At 44.1% G+C, this 15,531-nt stretch overlaps 1 long non-coding RNA gene across 1 annotated transcript; it reads left to right on the plus strand.

The window, feature by feature from the left end:
- The first annotated feature begins 51 nt into the window (after nucleotides 1-51).
- LOC306967826 lies at nucleotides 52-1,131 on the plus strand. Its single transcript, XR_013793209.1, has 3 exons — nucleotides 52-111; nucleotides 657-747; nucleotides 1,045-1,131. It is a non-coding gene; the product is annotated as an uncharacterized lncRNA (long non-coding RNA).
- The last annotated feature ends 14,400 nt before the right edge of the window (nucleotides 1,132-15,531 follow it).

Consider the following 15,531-nt stretch of genomic DNA (forward strand, 5'->3'; position numbering starts at 1 on the left):
CTGGACAGCGAGGAAAATGAACTGCAAACTTCTGCAAACTCTTCTTCAAAGATCGTCAGACCTACCCCAGGCAAAGACTCCTAAAACGGCAGCCAGGTGGTTGTCCTACTCGTGAGTACATTCATATTTATTGTGTAGTATAATGCTAATACAAATAATGCCTGAGGGAGCGACACACGTGTTGTGCCTCACGTTTCACTGTTTCACGTTGCATGTTTGACCCGAAGAAAATTCGTAGTTTGTTCTGATTCAGGATGTAGTTCCCCATTTGTCTGATTTGCTTTAGAAATTATAATAGCAAATAACTTTACCAGTTAGTTACACCAAAAAGATGTTTAAGCATGTTGACATTTGAACCTATCAAAGTTTGTCAAATGTTGTTGTTATAATAAAGCGCAAATCAATCAAAAAAGTAAATTAAAGAGTGCCACTGTGAACAGCTCTGTTGTTTTTACAGTCTGTGGTTGTTCACAGCAGTAAACTGTGGTTTATAGTTTATTATTGCTGGAATAAGATCCTGATCCTTTCTTATTTCACTCCAAAGTCCAATTAAGTCTATGATAAAATGGAGAATATTAGTACAGTTACTTGTACATCATACATAAGGCCTGCCCTACTACTGTAGTTATTTCTGTTGAATCTGCTTCATTTTCCAGAACAATTACGTGATGAAAACATGTTGTGGTGGAGCCTGGTCCTGTAAAGCCTCGCCTCACTTCATTTAAAGACTCAACATGAAAGAGTGAGGTATGTATTCATGGGACATTCAGAATGAATCCTCCAGGGCTTGGAACAACTGCATTCACATTGTAAAATGCTGAACATATTCTGCAAACTGCTATCCAACACTTATCGAGAGGCCTTTTTATAGCAATGTTCTTAACACGTTTTGAAGACTATCTGACTGAAAATTGTAGTAAATATTATATTAATCTAAGCTCTGAATCCTCAGTTTCTGTCATTTTGGCTCCTCAGATATGGCTTTGATTCTTGACTGTACTTTTTGTTAAAAACTTAAAATGTGCTTTGTCTGTATTTTTACAGTGGGAGAACCTGCCATCTGTGGCCACATACAAGATCTCCTGTGATGGTCTGGAGGACTTTGGACAACAGAGAAATGATCCTGATGAGACTCTGCTAAAGATCATCAATGAACTGCAGATTCGTCAGAGGCCTCAGATCAGAGGTATGTCATGTATTTTTCTGTTTATCACCGTCTTATAATCAAGTCCTGCATTTAGATTTACAGGGATTTATTGGGTTGGTCTAAATTAATATCAGAGAAGTGAGATTTCTTTTTTTTCCCATCAAATTCTAACTTGGGCCTAGAACAAAATGTGTCTGACTCTGTGGCATCTGACCTTGGCCCTTTCTGAAACGCCTTCTTCCTTTTGCTTCACACTTACACTAGTTCTTTGAATTGAACATTAATTTCCTCTTAGAGTTTCAGATTCAGATTGTTCATATGTACACTATATTTTAGCTTCTTAAAACTTGCCAATATTAGGTCTCATTTCTGCTTTCTTTTTCATTATCAAATATCTATATGACTGTAAAATGTGACTCTTGTAAATGAACATGGAACAGAAATAGTTTGGTGCATGAGGCTGCTCTCTAGTGTAACACACACCTGTGAGTCGCATCCATGCTTATAAACCACTTCTCCTGCTGCGTGTTCTGCTTAGGACAGACCTTTCTTTCGAGGGAACATGCATTTCCAGTGTTAGTGAGTAGGAAAAGGAAGGAGGATGCGGTTTCAGAAAAGGCACAACTAACCCCTCACAGATCCACAATCATCCATTATCATCCCAGATACTAGACTTTATTTTTTGACTAATAATCTACTCATATGGGCCCCAAAACAGTACATACAATGTAATTTAAAAAAAAATTGGTATATGAAGTATTTACCATCAACATACAATAAAGTAGTTGTAAATTAAACTTAACGGTACTTTTTGATTTCAGATCGGACCGGCTGATGTCAAGGATTCGAGCTGATTTTCCTCCGATCACCGTCTAATCTGAGAAATAATAGTGAACTTTTGAAACACTGAACGAAGACAGTAATTCAGGAGTTACACTCTACATCAGAAAGAGCCTTTAAAGGACCCTAACGACAAGAACTTTTCAGCCTCCTTGTCTGGATAGAGTGCGTTAGAACGGTGGTTCCCAACCTGGGGAGCGGGGCTTCCTACCGGGGGCTCCTGGGACGGCAGGTGGGGCCCAGAGCTTTGTCTGGTCAGAGTGTCAGGTCATACATTTGCACAAATTAAAATGGTTAAAAATCACAACAGGTGCATAAAACTATCTAATTTCAGAAAATGTGTTTAAAATGCATATCGGTAAATATTTTCAAGTTTTGATTTTTTTATTGTATTTGTTTCGACTGAGGGGGGGCGCAGCCTGACTACAGCATGCACAGGAGGGGAATCAAGAACAAAGGTTGGGAACCACTGCAGTAGAAGGTCTTATATTGAATGAATTACAAGATCTAACACGCAAGACTGAAGTCAAGCTTTCGTCCATATGCCAAGATACTCTTGATCTGCTTCTGATGGTTAAAAACCCAAAAATCACAAAAAATAAAAGAATGTTTGAAACTTATCTGGAGCAATTTGTTATTTATGTTCATAAAATCTAATTTAAAAATGTCATGTGGAAATGGTAGGTCCCATAGTGTGCTTGTTTCAATAGGACGCATATTTCAAAAAAGGCATATTTTCAAAAGTTATTTCTTAAAAACTAGAACTCCTATCCACCTTCTTTTTCCACATATTGAATATTTTTAGTATTGTCTTTATGATTGTAAAATTTGAAGTCTGTGGCCTTTACACTTTTTGAAATAACTGGAGTCAAAAATGCCTGTAGAGGCTAAAATGTCCATTTTTTCACAAACTTCCCCGCTTTAGGAGCCAATTTCTCATTAACTGCAGGGAGTCTGCGTGTGGAAATTTTTGTGGAAGAAGTTTAACTATTGTACTTGATAAAAATCAAAATAAAAAGTATTTCCTATTTCCTGGAACAAAAGTCATTTTCTAAGCCCTTTCTGAGAGCTAGCCGATGGCCTAATTGTTGAAAATGCATCTCTTTGCACTGGCTTTTCATTCAAGCTTTTTGTGTGTCTGTGTTTTTGCACTGAATACGAAAAGCACTTTGGTTTTGAAAATGTGCTATATAGATAAACCTTGACCTAGTGGCAGCAGAAAACGCTAGTTTTGCTCTAGAAATCATTGCTCTTTACACACGTTTTAAGCGACTATTTTGCCTTGTTTCCAATAATGTTTCTACAGCTAGACATTCCTCCTGTTGTAGCGCTGGGTTGGGCACAATTAAAGAAACCAGGCTGGTTTTCGTAAAGTACATTTTAGAAATGTTGTATATTAATGAGGGCCTGACTTGGCAGGCCGTTAGCATCAGAGCTAAAGGCGTGGTTACGACCAAACTACACGCCTCATGAGGACCGCATCTACAGTGAAGATCCCGCCCTTATGCCCTTTTTAGGAACATGATCGGTCGGAGTTGGGTAGGAGGAGTCTGTAAATTCAGCATGGACTCCCTCTTGAACATAGTCATTGACGTAAACAAAGAGGAGTGAGCAGAAGGAGTCGACTATTTAATATGTCTATGGTTCTGCATGAATGTTGTGCGGCTGCTGCATGTGTGGCGAGGTGAGTGGGGGAGCTTTGTACTGCAGACCCACCACTCAGTTATTTTAACTGAAAACATCCTGAGCTTAGACGAGTTGATACGTACCTGTCTGGTCTTTGTGCGTGGCCGTGGAAGGGCGTGGTAGCTTCATATTTAAGTCTTGTTTATGTTTTTCAGGCGGATGTCTCTCTTTGTGGACGTTTGATGGAATAAGCTACGGCTCGGACAACTCAAGGACCTTTTGACATCGACATATCTCCTTCTGGTTCAACCACTCGCAACTCGAACCATCGCTTGGGATTCCCTCATTCATTTTGTCACCATTGACACTGATTGTTTAATTTTTTAACTAATTGAAAGTGCATGTAAACGTTTTTCTTGCATTTACTACATTAACACTGACACCACCTAAACATAGCAGTGCTGTCACTGCTAGCGGTCAGTAGGTAGGTACTGTCCACCAGCTCCGACAGCTGACCTTGGGCTGATCTATCAGTACAGGCACTCATCATCCAGACTCGGTTAGTGTTCTGCTTCCTCACCAGTTCAATAAAAATAGCTTGGGCTTTAAAGGTAAATAAAGATTCCTTTTTACTATAACAACTCATAACTGCTGACAAGCGTTACCGTCACAATGAGTGAGCGTGGGTCATTCACCAAACATAGCCAACATCTGCCTTTGGTTACATTAAAACATGAGCTTCATGTAAAGAATGACTTTAATAGATATCTTGATAAAAACTACATTCCAACTTACCCCAGGCCTGAGCTGCTCGTGTCCCACGTCAGCCACAGCACCGACCTCAAGGGCTTACGGGGCATCAAGGCAGACGGAGGGTTCAGGAATCCAAAAATCCGCAGGAGCAAGAGAGACCTGGTGTGGTTCAGTCTAACACCTTCTCCAGAGGAGCTGTGCCACGCCCACACCAGGGACATGATGTTAGTCCCCCCCAACGAACCAGAGCGGGTGTTCAGACCTGAGAGAAGACCTCAGCCTGGACCACAGGACCGACCCGAGGAGGAGACACTGCAGCAGATACCGCTGGCTACAGTGGAGAACCTACCGAGGGAGGGTGGAACACAGAGGGGAAGACCGGACAGGAAGCGAACATGGGCCGGAGCAGAGGAGGACCAGCCAGAGGAGATTGGTGTGACCAAGAGGAGAGCGCTGGAGGGGCCACGGGCAGCAAAGCAAGCGCCGGACAGCCCACGGGCAGTAGAGCGAGCGCCGCAGGGGCCACGGGCAGCAGAGCAAGCGCCGAAGGGGCCACAGGCAGAAGAGCGAGCGCCGGACGGCCCACAGGCAGCAGAGCAAGCGCCGGACGGCCCACGGGCAGTAAAGCGAGCGCCGGAGGGCCCACGGGCAGAAGAGCGAGCGCTGCAGAGGCCACGGGCAGAAGAGCAAGCACCGGACGGGCCACGGACAGAAGAGCAAGCGCAGCAGAGGCCACGGGCAGAAGAGCGAGCGCCGAAGGGGCCACGGGCAGAAGAGCAAGCGCAGCAGAGGCCACCGGCAGAAGAGCGAGCGCCGAAGGGGCCACGGGCAGAAGAGCGAGCGCCGAAGAGGCCACGGGCAGAAGAGCGAGCGCTGGAGGGGCCACGGGCAGAAGAGCGAGCGCTGGAGGGGCCACGGGCAGAAGAGCGAGTGCCGCAGGGGCCACGGGCAGAAGAGCGAGCGCCGAAGAGGCCACGGGCAGAAGAGCGAGCGCCGAAGGGGCCACGGGCAGAAGAGCGAGCGCTGAAGGGGCCACGGGCAGAAGAGCAAGCGCAGCAGAGGCCACCGGCAGAAGAGCGAGCGCCGAAGGGGCCACGGGCAGAAGAGCGAGCGCCGAAGAGGCCACGGGCAGAAGAGCGAGCGCTGGAGGGGCCACGGGCAGAAGAGCGAGCGCTGGAGGGGCCACGGGCAGAAGAGCGAGCGCCGCAGGGGCCACGGGCAGAAGAGCGAGCGCCGAAGAGGCCATGGGCAGAAGAGCGAGCGCCGAAGGGGCCACGGGCAGAAGAGCGAGCGCCGAAGGGGCCACGGGCAGAAGAGCAAGCGCAGCAGAGGCCACCGGCAGAAGAGCGAGCGCTGAAGGGGCCACGGGCAGAAGAGCAAGCGCAGCAGAGGCCACCGGCAGAAGAGCGAGCGCCGAAGGGGCCACGGGCAGAAGAGCGAGCGCCGAAGGGGCCACGGGCAGAAGAGCGAGCGCCGAAGGGGCCACGGGCAGAAGAGCGAGTGCCGGAGAGGCCACGGGCAGAAGAGCGAGCGCCGAAGGGGCCACGGGCCGAAGAGCAAGCGCAGCAGAGGCCACCGGCAGAAGAGCGAGCGCTGAAGGGGCCACGGGCAGAAGAGCAAGCGCAGCAGAGGCCACCGGCAGAAGAGCGAGCGCCGAAGGGGCCACGGGCAGAAGAGCGAGCGCCGAAGGGGCCACGGGCAGAAGAGCGAGCGCCGAAGGGGCCACGGGCAGAAGAGCGAGTGCCGGAGAGGCCACGGGCAGAAGAGCGAGCGCCGAAGGGGCCACGGGCAGAAGAGCAAGCGCCGAAAGGGCCACGGGCAGTAAAGCGAGCGCCGCAGGGCCCATGGGCAGAAGAACGAGTGCCGGAGAGGCCACGGGCAGTAAAGCGAGCGGCGGACGGCCCACGGGCAGAAGAACGAGCGCCGGACGGCCCACGGGCAGTAGAGCGAGCGCCGCAGGGGCCACGGGCAGAAGAGCGAGCGCCGTATGGCCCACGGGCAGTAGAGCGAGCGCCGGAGAGGCCATGGGCAGAAGAGCAAGCGCCGGAGTGGCCATGGACAGAAGAACGAGTGCCGGAGTGGCCATGGGCAGAAGAACGAGCGCCGGAGTGGCCATGGACAGAAGTGCGAGCGCCGGAGTGGCCATGGGCAGAAGAACGAGCGCCGGAGTGGCCATGGACAGAAGTGCGAGTGTCGGAGTGGCCATGGGCAGAAGAACGAGTGCCGGAGTGGCCATGGGCAGAAGAGCGAGTGCCGGAGGGGCCGCGGGCAGAAGAGCGAGCAGCAGAGGGCGTTGAGGCCCTGTCAGAGAGAAACTTCCTCCAGGAGTTTGCCTCGTCTCCTGCCTTCAAGTCCAGCTCCAGATACGGCTCATTTCGCTTCACCTTCAGCCTCAGGGATGTCCTGGAGAAGTACAGCCAGCAGGTTGTGCTCTTTTTGTGAAAAATAGAGCGGACTGTCACTGACCTTTCTCCGGCATGATCGTCAGCACTTACAGTGGGTTGCATCAGCATCAGCCCCCCTTTAACTTTTCGAAATTTTGCCATACTATGGACCATAAACAGAAATATATTTAATTTAAATTTTATGTGAAAGACACAATTGTGCATACCACTGTACATAACTGTGCATGCGCAGAGCTAATTCTTCACTCTATGCTTTCTCTCCTCTTTAACTTAAAGCTCTCTTTCTAATCCTCATTTTGCAATCTCACAGACGATCACTTTAAAGTCCCAACAATGGAAACAGCTACAATTTCATATCTTCTGTGTGTGTGCAGTTCTGTGATAGAGAGGAGCCCGTCCTCAGGGTCTATTCCACCATCCTGTACAAACAGGAAGTGATGTATGCAGTGCTGGTCCACAGTCCGGAACATAACAACAAGTTCTCTCAGTTCCCCCTGCTGGAGGAGACGCCTCACTGCATCTGTGCCTTCAGAGCAGAGCCGGAGCCGCACTTCATCTGGAGACCACAGGCCATGAGCGAGACACACAGGCGAGTCATTCCACCAGTAATGTTATTAAAGAGACTGTTTTATGCATTACGCTAAGTAACTCCAACATGGCTGTGGCGCTCCATGGTCTTTCCCAGGGGCGGACTACTGAAAAAAAGCCCTGGACTCTGGCCAGCCTGGCCCAAATTAGCGTAAATGCGACACTTCCACAAATACATATGTGAACCTCATACCCCCCGCCTTAACCGAGAGCATTTTCTCCATTTCGGCTTTACCCAAATCCAAAGGCTTCTTGACTGGAGAGCAACACTGTAACGCCTAATTTGAAAGCTAAAATCGAGAAAAGTGATGGTAACTTTTTGTCACGTTGTCGCTGCATTTTCGTTTGTTGTTGTTTGTTTTTGTTGCTTTTTGCTGTTTTTCACTACTTTTTTGTGGCTTTTTCGTTGTGTTTTTGTCTGTCCTTTTCAGGTTATTTTTTGTCATGTTGTTGTTTTTTCCACCGCTTTTTTCATTGCTTTGTCATCACGTTTTCGTCACATTTTGTTGTGTTTTTGTCACTTTTTTGTTGCTTTTCCAGCACATTTTTGTTTTTGGATGCTTTTCTTTTAAGCTTTTAGATTTGGGTAAAGCTCGGTTGCGCCCGGGGGTAAGGGTAAGGTAAAGTGAGGGGCCAGACCGGTGGCCCTAGAGCCAGTGGCCCCTCTGTGCTCTTCCAGCATGGACATATGGCCAGTCCGCCCCTGGTCTTTCCCATGCTTATTTATCCACAAATACTGACATGTTTGGTATCCACGTGTAGCACGAAAGTCTGTGACCGAGATGACACTGTAATCCAAATATGGTCATTTCCTTTATGGGAGACAGAAGACTAAACACGGGATAAATGTACACAGAATGTGCACAAAAGTGACGAAACTTGAGGTCCGTTTTCATTCCACTCCTTAACAACCTCCACTTTAGTCGCTCCTACAGACTCCACACTTTGGAAGGGTTTTTTTTTTACAGGAATTTTTCAGTATCTTTTTCCTGCCTGATTTATTGAGCTTTGAACCCAAAATACGAGGAGATATTTGAATTTTTACACATTTTGCCACTGATAACTGGCTTATTCAAAAAGGTCCAAAATCCCTCTCAAGTGTGTTAATAGTTGTAAAGATGCAGTAGTAACCACTTAGATATAACAAAGACACTTTAACCTTGATAAAGTAAGTCTGTGGCGGTGGATAATGAGACATAGGTGTTTGGTCATGTGCATCGCCCCCTGCTGTCTGACCCCGGTCATGCCTCTGTCGGTCCAGGTTTGCGCTGGTGGAGGACGGACAGAAGCTGCGCGTGGAGAATGTGCACTTCGACCATTTTTACGTCTGGGACCATGTGACTCTGGCGCTGCACGTGGACGATGAGGTTTGTCCGGCTCTGTTGGTTTGATTTGCACTTGGAGCGACACATTGTGGCACCCCTCCAAAAAAAGAAAGAAAAAAAAATCATTATTAATTTTAATTGATTGACTGCGGTATTCTTCCGCAGTCAATTATTGGTTTTCATGTTCTTTATTATTATTCCTCTTCCATCTTTTTCCCGATTTTCTAGAGCTTTCAGCACCTTCATGCTTTGTGCAATTTATGCAAGTTATGCATCAAAATGTTCCGCATGTTGAGGAGAAGGTGCTATTACTTTTTGGACTTCTGCAATTTACGTTTTTTCCGCAATCGGCCAAAATGTCGGAGATTTTTCCCATTGACTTATAATGGGGCTGCCGCAAATCCATGCTTTTCTGCACTTTTTTCTGCATTTTATGCAATTTCTGCACTTTGTGCATGTTTAGCTTCTGCAACTTGTGGGTTTTGAGAAAAAAATGGCCTTCTGCAGATTTCCAGTTTTTTTATACGAGAGTTTGAAATGTTTGCATTGGTGTGTATGTGCGAATCCAGCCAATGGGGAAACTCCAGGACTTTCAGCCATTTGTGCAGCTTCTGCCAATCAAGCACTGAGGCCATTTCAACAGTTTGACCAGTTTATGGAATATAAAAGTTTATGCAATATTAATAATTTATGCAAATTAACCACTTTATGCATTTTAAACCGTTTATGCAACTTAAGAGTTTATGCCATTTAGGATTTATGAATTTTAAAGAGTTTATGCAATTTACATAATTTATGCAAATTAACCCATTAATGCATTTTACCACTTTATGCAGTTTATACAGTTTATGCAACATGACATTTCATGATTTTACCAGTTTATGCAAAATAGATTATGCAAATTAACCACTTTATGGAATTTGAACAGTTTATGCAATTTCTGCATTCGCTTCCCGCAATTCCGCAGTCAATCGCAATGGCGCAGCCATTGCATTTCTAGTTTTCATTTATGTTTGTGTGTGTTTTTGTAGCGCACATGCACAAAGCCTTTTTCAGAATTTTCTTGACCCAAAATTGTGTTCTATAGTTTTGGTTTCTTTTTCGTGTTATTGTTTAAGATGTGTTTTTTTTGTTTTGGACACTCTTTGGATGTGGAAAAGGCTCATTTTATTTTATCATATGATGCTTATCTATTCATTTACAAAAGAAAATAGACCACGTGCAATCATGAAAAGCTCACAGCAGTTTTCTTGGAGGAGGAACTTCTGCCTTTTATGGATTTATGAATTTTCACTGCGATGTTACACGGCTCCCTGGAGGCATAGAGGGAATAGGGAGGCGTGTCATCCATGCCCAAAGTATTAGCGCTGGATCAGAGAAACCATCGAGATCAGAAGACGTGTGTGGCATGACGAGAAATGCAGGTTGATAAGTAGCTATGGATTGTCAACAATGCCGCCTAGTGTAGGCCGAGGACCCCGCACAAGGCAGACACAGGTTAGTTTTACTTTAAGCAGGGGCAGAGACAGGACTTAGTTATAAAAATACACTTTTATTTAATATATTTCTTTTTAAAACCGGTTGCTTTTCTTTTAAACCGAGGAAGTTAATGAAGACAACAATTTCAATTCCAATAAAACACAACATGCAAGAAAAGAAAAACAAAAGTTCACAAAAAGCAAAATAAACTAAAACACCAGGTATATTTACAGTTAAAAAGTTGGTGTGGGACGCGGGAGGTGTAGCTTGGTCCTGCTGGGGTGCAAACACACAAATGCCCCGTCTGAAACGAGCAGACTGGCAATAGCTCTTACGCCAAAGCGGATGTGCGTCAGCGTCCGCCATGATAAGGAGCTTCCGAATTGGGCTGTCAGTTAGGAAGGAGTTAGGAAAAGGAGCCTCAATGCTAACTAGCATAGCCACTTTAGCATAGGGACCTCTGATGCTAACTAACCAGTGATTAGGAGCTATGTGCCATCCTATAGGCCAGTGTTTCCCAACCAGGGGTACGGGGACTCCTGGGGGTACTTGAATACTAAGCAGGGGGTACTTGGAATTATTTCAGATTAAAAAAAAGAAGGTGAAACTGAGTAGAATTTCAATATGATTTTCAAAGGAAAGTTAGTTTTAGTTATGTTTTTCAGTAAATGGTTTGATTTTGAGACTATTTTAGCATAATTTTGAACACAACAACAACATACTGTTAAATACTGTATAATATTAATTTAGTTGGTCGCTTTGTAATATTATCGGCAAAATCCTCAAGGTACGGGGTACTCAGAGTATAAATCCACGACTCAAGGGGTACGCGAGGCAAAAAGGGTTGGAAACCACTGCCATAAGCCACTGCACCAAATCCCCCCACCCCCCTCGCCCCCACCCTCGAGTGATTCATGCGCAACCACTTTGATTGACATGTGCACATTAAATAAAACAAAAAAAAAGTAGGATTAGGTTGTGCATAAGCCAAACTTTATAAAAGTGACAATATCCATGTTGTCGTCCCCACAGCTCAGTCACATGTCAGTGTTAAAGAGGAAACTCAGGAAACTGATTCAATGAAGGCAGTTTGTGCTTTTGCTTCATTTAGTAGAAACTTAAGCCACATGGATCATTTGCTACTGTAGCTTTATGAAACAACTGTTGAGATCAAATAAGGCTAAAGGGAAAAGTGATGTCTCATTTGGATGTTTCTTTTTTTCTCCTTAAATGTCTTTATTTGGACACTCTGTTGTTGCATATGCAATACAATAGGTGGCGACATGCGCTTCTGTCACACCCCCTTCCCCTTCGGTAAGGACGATCGGATTGTGCAAAATAGCTCTGAAGCTCTAGTTCCCTAACTGCATAGATCTAACAGTCGACCCCATGAAAGGTTAAGGATCAGTAGCTAGTGTTAGTGCTTAGAGCAGTGGTTCTCAACCTTTTGGAGCCACGACCCCCATTTTAACAGTAAAAGGGATTCATGACCCCTGCTCGGGTCACACCGTGAGAAATAGAAATAGTAGCCTACATAATTCTTAACCTCTTAACCCCCGCCTGAACCGAGAGGAACTTTTTGTCATTTTTTGTCACATTTTTGTCATTTTTTGTCACATTTTCGTCATTTTTGGTCACATTTTTGTCATTTTTTTGTCACATTTTTGTCATTTTTTATCACATTTTTGTCATTTTTTTGTCACATTTTTGTCATTTTTTTAAATCACATTTTTGTCATTTTCTTGTCGCATTTTTGTCATTTTTTATCACATTTTTGTCATTTTTTTGTCACATTTTTGTCATTTTTTTAAATCACATTTTTGTCATTTTCTTGTCGCATTTTTGTCATTTTTTATCACATTTTTGTCATTTTTTATCACATTTTTGTCATTTTTTTATCACATTTTTGTCATTTTTTTTATCACATTTTTGTCATTTTTTTCAAATTTTTGTCATTTTTTGTCACGTTTTTGTCATTTTTTTGTCACGTTTTTGTCATTGATTTTGTCAATTTTTGTCAATTTTTGGTAGTTTTATTGTCCAATTTTTATCACATTTTTGTAATGTTTTTGTAACATTCTGTCATTTTTTTGGTCATTTTTTGTCACATTTTCATCAATTTTTCGTCACCTTTTTGGCTAAAATGAAATTCATCAAACTACAAACAAATAATGTCACTCTGGTAAAATAGCACACACATGCTACAACAAAATATCAGATTACATGCTAATGAAAATATGTCTATTTTATCTAAATGATCTGGCGACCCCTCAAATTTGTCTCGCGACCCCCTTGGGGTCCCGACCCCCAGGTTGAGAACCACTGGCTTAGAGTCTGTAATTTGACGGTTTCAGACGCAGCCCAAGTTAGATCCCAAAGGAGGTGGACTCCCGGCTTCTGCACAGAACGCGCACTAAAGCACCAATAGAAGTGCCACACTGTACAAGGAAGCAACATTAGGGAGGGAAGGTGCAGCCAAATGAGTCAAAAGAGGAATGCTGCTTACCCAGACAAACCACAGGAGGAGGAGAGAGAGGCACTGGAAATACCAAATAGTCACTTTTGGTGTTTGTGTCGGATAAAGATGACAGTATTAAGGTTCGCTGCACTCTCTGTGCTGACAATAAAGTGTTATCGAGCTTCAAAGACACTACATCACATTAAGAAACATTCTGAGTGGCAGTGAAACTTACAGAGAGTCCCACCGGGTGATGATGTGAACAGCTAATACAGGAGGCAGTTATTGTCAGTGTCAGGATCTGGGATAAGACACGTCCGTAATCTAGTTTAGCTACAGCACGAGGTGAACAGCAGCCATTGAAGTGAATCAGACTCCATCAGCAGCAGTCATATAGTGCCCTCTATTGACCAAACACCCAAACTACAGTAGATTAATGTCACTATAATAAACACCACACTAAACTCACTATAATAAGTATGTTGGCCTGCATTGACAAAAGACTTATTGAGAAGATTGTGAGTTACTCTGTAGGTCTTCAGGGTCTGTGGACGATCGTTACATACCATGAAATAAACCGGGATCGGTAATCACAGAGCCAGATCAGGCGTGTACGCAGGCCAGTTTACGTCTCCCCCTCAGGGAGATCAGGCACCTGGGGAAGGAATAAAGTCTGTGTGAAGATGGTGTTCATCGTGGAGAACTGAGAACAAAAGCAACTGAACGATTGGTAGAGCGCAGACAGACAAACTCATTCCACATTTTCAGGTGTTGCAACGGTCTTCGTCAGTCTTCGTCGGTGCTTTCTTTGTTTTGGACATATGGACTCTGAAACGTCACCACAAACTTTTCAAACATGGAAGTTCCCACGTGATTTTCCTAATCTGGTTCCAATTTTAGCCTTCTTGGTGCTGATTTAGTGTTTTTGAGTCTTGTTTTGCAGAAGAACAAACTCTTTATCTTTTTGTTTCATGCATTGGAGCAATATTCGTGACCGTTACCGCATGTTGCTTCTTTTTCTCATATCCTGCTGTGACTTAAAGCCGTGTGTTGTGCATTTCAGGTGCTGGAGTTTGAAGACCACGAGCTCGGAGAGAACCTGAGGTTCTGCGAGAGAGACAACTGCCCTGTGTCTAATCAGAGAAGTTATCAAACGTCTCAAGAGGCCGAGGCTGAAGTGGAAAAGCTGTGGCCTCGTCATCGTCTGCAGAAGTTCGACGAGTCTCACTTTCACATCAATTAATAGGACACGATGAAAGAGATAGTTTCCAACATTTACAGATCGCATTTATAGCCCTACTATTAAACATATCACACATAATTAGGTCCAGCATGCTTACATATGTTCCCTATTTAGCACTTTATAAATGAGCCCCTGAATACATCATGTCCACCACGGCCTAATCCTGCCATAATAATAGTAATTATACCAAATGAAACTGGCAGTTCACACCAGTGCTTCACGTCTCCGTCACATCGGAGGACTCGGGCCCATGAACTCTACCCTTTTAAAGATTTGAAATGGTTTTAGATGAAATGATCAGAGCAGAACACAGATATATGACACTCATTTGACAGATGGGACAAGCTCCACATGTGAGAGGGAGCACCAGCACCAGCTCAGCCAGCTTCAGTCTGCTCTTTCCCCCTTTCAGAGGCGTCTCATCAGCGACATTCCAGTGACTGATAACTCCAGAATCCAACCGTGTGTGGATTCACTTCAGAATAATGCAACGCTATTGACAGACTGCAGTGTTCAGGGTTTTAGAAACTTCACAAAAAAAATGAAGTCATTTTTAAGTGTGATAATCTTCGTCTAGTTTTAGTCAGAACAAAACAAAAAGAACAAGGATAGGTCTGTTGTGTGGACGAGTTACTGCAAGTCAGTCATAACGAAGTGAAGTTTGATGAACGAAAACAAAGCTACAGAAAGTCGGTGGCTCCTGCATGAAGGCAAAAAAACAAACATGGCAGAGCTTCATGACATGAGCGGCTCAGAGACGACGACTCCGGAGACCAGCCGTTTGTGAGAAGTAGTAGTTGTAGTAGTAGTAGTATTAGTAGTTGCAGTAACAGTAATAGTAGTCGAAGCAATAGTAGTAGTAGTAGTAGTAGTAGTAGCAGTAGTAGTAGTAGTATTAGTAGTATTAGTTGTTGCAGTAACAGTAGTAGTAGTAGTAGTAGTAGTTGCAGTAGCAGTAGTAGTAGTAGTAGTATTAGTAGTAGTAGTAGTTGCAGTAACAGTAGTAGTAGTAGTAGTAGTTGCAGTAACAGTAGTAGTAGTAGTAGTAGTTGCAGTAACAGTAGTAGTAGTAGTATTAGTTGCAGTAACAGTAGTAGTAGTAGCAGTAGCAGTAGTAGTAGTAGTAGTAGTAGTAGTAGTAGTAATAGTAACAGTAGTAGTAGTAGTAGTAGTAGTAGTAGTAGTAGTAGTAGTAGTAGTAATAGTAACAGTAGTAGTAGTAGTAGTAGTAGTAGTAGTAGTAGTAGTAATAGTAACAGTAGTAGTAGTAGTAGTAGTAGTAGTAGTAGTAGTAGTAGTAGTAGTAGTAGTAATAGTAACAGTAGTAGTAGTAGTAGTAGTAGTAGTAGTGTTAAACTCTAGGCATGCTTATAATCTATGGTTTATATTTGTTCACACGTCTGTTATTTGCTTTAATCAGTCATTTGTTGTAAAATCCCGTCTAAAGAGCCGTATCTTTCTGAAGATGATGTCGTTTATTCGTCTGTCGTCTCGGTCACTTGTTTCCAGGATTAGAAACATGTCATTCATGTTTCCTTTCTCCTCTCGCTCTGTCCTGATCTCCACACAGAACAGAAAAAAACAAACTCATTTCTTCCCCGTCTCGTGCTTTATGTGTTGTGTCGTTTGTTTTGTGTAATATTTCATCTTTAAATATTGTCCGTTAA

The sequence above is a fragment of the Gobius niger genome (genome assembly GCF_951799975.1).
Source record: "Gobius niger genome assembly, chromosome: 1".
Lineage (NCBI taxonomy): Eukaryota > Metazoa > Chordata > Actinopteri > Gobiiformes > Gobiidae > Gobius > Gobius niger.